This window comes from Nannospalax galili, unplaced genomic scaffold (assembly GCF_000622305.1).
Source record: "Nannospalax galili isolate Female #2095 unplaced genomic scaffold, S.galili_v1.0 scaffold768, whole genome shotgun sequence".
In the NCBI taxonomy this organism is placed as follows: Eukaryota; Metazoa; Chordata; class Mammalia; order Rodentia; family Spalacidae; genus Nannospalax; species Nannospalax galili.
In genome coordinates this window covers 8,509,150-8,512,576 of record NW_008360317.1, presented here as the reverse complement: position 1 = coordinate 8,512,576, position 3,427 = coordinate 8,509,150, and positions in this window count along the sequence as shown.

Here is a 3,427-nt window from a genome sequence, read left to right as displayed (position 1 = left end):
ACCATTACTAGGGGTGAAAAGTTTAGGTTCCCAAGCTTACAGGTGGAGAGCCCCCTTAACAATTTCTATTAAGCAACAATTACTATTTTGCAGAAGCAAGCCAAGCATAACCTACAGAAGCCATAAATCAGAGTTAGCAAGAGTACTCTAGGACGCTCTGACCTGTTCCCAAGACAACGAGGGTCCAGCTTGCATGTGTTCCCATATCCTGGGCCAATTGCCTAATAATTTCAGAGACTAGAGTCAGCCTAAACTTTAACATGACGTAGCTATGGTCAAGAAAGTGCTCTATTACATTATCAACATGTCAGTTGACAGACATTTGTGTTATTTCTACCTTGGGCTGTTAGGAAAATTGCTGCTATGCACATACATATACAAGTTTTTGTCTAGACTTGTTTGCATACTTACGAATGGAATTGCTGGGTCATGAGGTAACTTTAACTTTTCAAAGAACTATTCTCTAAAGCAGATGTACCATTTTACATTTTTATGAGCAATATGTGAAAGTTCCAATTTCTCCATATCCTCACAAACACTTGCCATTATTTGTCTTTGGATGTCTTTGTGGTGTGATATGATATCACACTCTGGTTTGGATAAAGGTCCATTAGTCAGTAATACTATTTTTCCATTTTCATGTGTGGGTGCGGGGTAAATGTATGTCTATGTACGTTTGTGGGGGCGCACAAGAGTGTGTGGATGCACCTGCATATGTTGGGAATCATCCTTGATTACTCTCCCACCATGTTTCATTGAGGCAGAGCTTGCCAATGTGGCTAGAGGAGCCACTGTCTCTGCCTTTCAAGGCTGGCGTTACAGGCAGGCTGACATCCCTACCTGGCACTCACCCGGGTTCTGGGGATCTGAACTCTGGTACTCACACTTACTGACAAGGCAAGTGCTTTAATCACCGAGCAATCACTTCAGCCCGATAATGTAACTCTTTATAGTACCCCTTTCCTCTCTAGTGAGAGATCAAATCTTATATTCATTTGTCATATCTCTAAGTCTCCTTTAATCTAGCTCTAATAGTTTTAGATCCTTTTCTTCCAAAGTTCAAGATTTATTGGCACAGGCATTTTTAGGAAATAATATAGTTCAAGTAGCGTTTTGAATTTCCTACACAATTTACCAGAATAGCATCAGATATTTCTGGTGAGGTAGTGCCTCTTTCATCCTTTGGTACAAAGCATCATATTTCTGAATTTTTTTCTTTGTACTCCAAAAGGGAAACAGCGTTTTAAAGTTTTCCTTTGCTATTTCCTTGGTGCTCAGAAAATTGAATACAAGAAAGCAAGACTGGTCAAGAAGCTGCAACAAATCAGCGTTTGGGAGGCAGGCCAGTCCTTGCCCTACGGACCCTGCTCTGCTTGTCCCCAGCCCCAGCATACCTTGGGAAGGCAATGGTGTTCACTTGTGATTCTATTTTAGGGATCTTGCAGCAGGCACTAACTCTGATCCTAGAAGCCATCACACAGTACAGTAGAAGTTTCTGTTGGCTCCCAACCCCTTCCTGCTTGAGTGGAAGTATTTGCATAAGCAATAATACTCATTCTGTGAATGGTATACAAACAAAATCATTCAATTGATGACAGATTTAGATGCTCAGAAATAGACCTCAGTAAGTCACTTTTCCCACACTGACATGCAAATCCAAACACCCACCACAACAGCTGAATCAAGAGCACCAGTGATTCCAAGCACAGCGAGGCTTGTCAGCAAAGCCTCGGTAATCATCACTTCTTCCTCCCTCTCTGGATCCTTTCACCGGAAAGAAAACCGATCTCTTCCTCCTGGTTCTGCCCATCCACCCCCTTCTTCTTGACTTCAGAGGCAAAGGAGAGGGATGGTGGAGTCCTCCCTCCTGTGCACCATAACTGTAACCTAGACGTCAGAATGGCAGCTCCCTCCAACCTGACACAGTCCTTTCTCAGTTCCTGTGAGACCGGATGCACTCATCCACCCAAATACAGTTTGCCTTCCTGTTTCCTGGCCTTCGTTCTTGCCATTCCAGCTGGAATTCCTTTGCCCATGAAAACCTTAACCTATCTGCAAAGGCAGCCCAAAGGCCACCTCCTCCATGCAGCCTCCTCTGATCTTGGCCTCTCCCTTGAGCTCCAGCACATAGTCGACACTTGAGTAACACTTGTTGAATGAGTGAATGAATGAAAGAAACATTTGTCATTTCTATTATCCTTACTGGTACTTATAAGAGACACAAAATATTAGAGTCTTAGTGATCTTAGGGTCCATCCAATCTCCAGGAGTGAAGATGGTTCATAAGAGTTTGAGAGCTGATGGCTGTCAGAAGTTGGGCTAAATTATGAATCTGAATTCTATCTCTTCCTATTCTGTCTGTGCTGGGAAGCTGGCAACAGAGTGATGCTTCACAGCATCACTTGGCCATGATTCTTGTCACATGCAGATGAGAACAGGGTCTTACTGATGTGGAGTTTGTTCAGAACCTGGAAGTCCAATGTTTGTAATATTGCTTTAAAGGAGAGCAGTGTCAAGGTTGTTTGTGTAAATTCTTTCTGAGGATGTTGTGAGTCTGAGAGTGAAGTCAAGTTTCCAGGGCAGGAAGGCACTGCCTTGCATGGCCGGGGTCCCTGGCAGCTGTGTCCAGCTCCTACTTCTCCTTCCCTCGTACCCAGCCCTGGGGACGCAGAGAAACTGTTCCTGCTCTGTTGTGATTGGCTTCCATTCTGGCAGCCTTGGATGCCTGAATGTGTCCCCAGAGTCCTAAGCTGCAGTCCTAATCCCCCATACCTTAGAATGTGACTACCTTTGGAATCTGGGTCTTTAGAGAGGAAATTAAATTAAAATGAGGTCATAGGGTAAATCCTAATCCAATATGATTGGCATCCTTACAGGAAAGGAATGTGAGGAGAAAATAACCTTTTTCCTTCTTTTCTTTTTTCTTTTCTTTTCTTTTCTTTTCTTGTCTCCCACCCACTTTTCTTTCAGAGACAGGGTCTCACTGTGTAGACCAGGCTGTTCTCAAACTTGAGCATCTCCTGCCTCGGCCTCTCAAGGGCAGGGATTACAGATATGTGCCACTAAGTCCCATGAGAAGACAACCATCTAACAAGTCTTAAAAGGAGTCTGTGGTACTTTTTTAGGTCAGCTTGGGAAGACTAACACCCTCTTTTAGGGTCATTATGGAACATCTGTACACAGGTTACCTCCTCTGTATAAGGTACAAACATCTATTCCTGTTCTATTCCTGACCTGGTTCCTAAAGACAAGCTGTAAGATTTTGCTATTAAATGATGGCTATGTGTCTTCATGCATTTCAATGTTTATGTATGTCTTTGCTCCACAGAGAACCATAGACACATAGCCCCTGGCTCTGCCCATTCAGCTCCCACAGGCTCAGCCATTGTCCTCACTGCAGCATGCATACTCATATACACTACCCTTT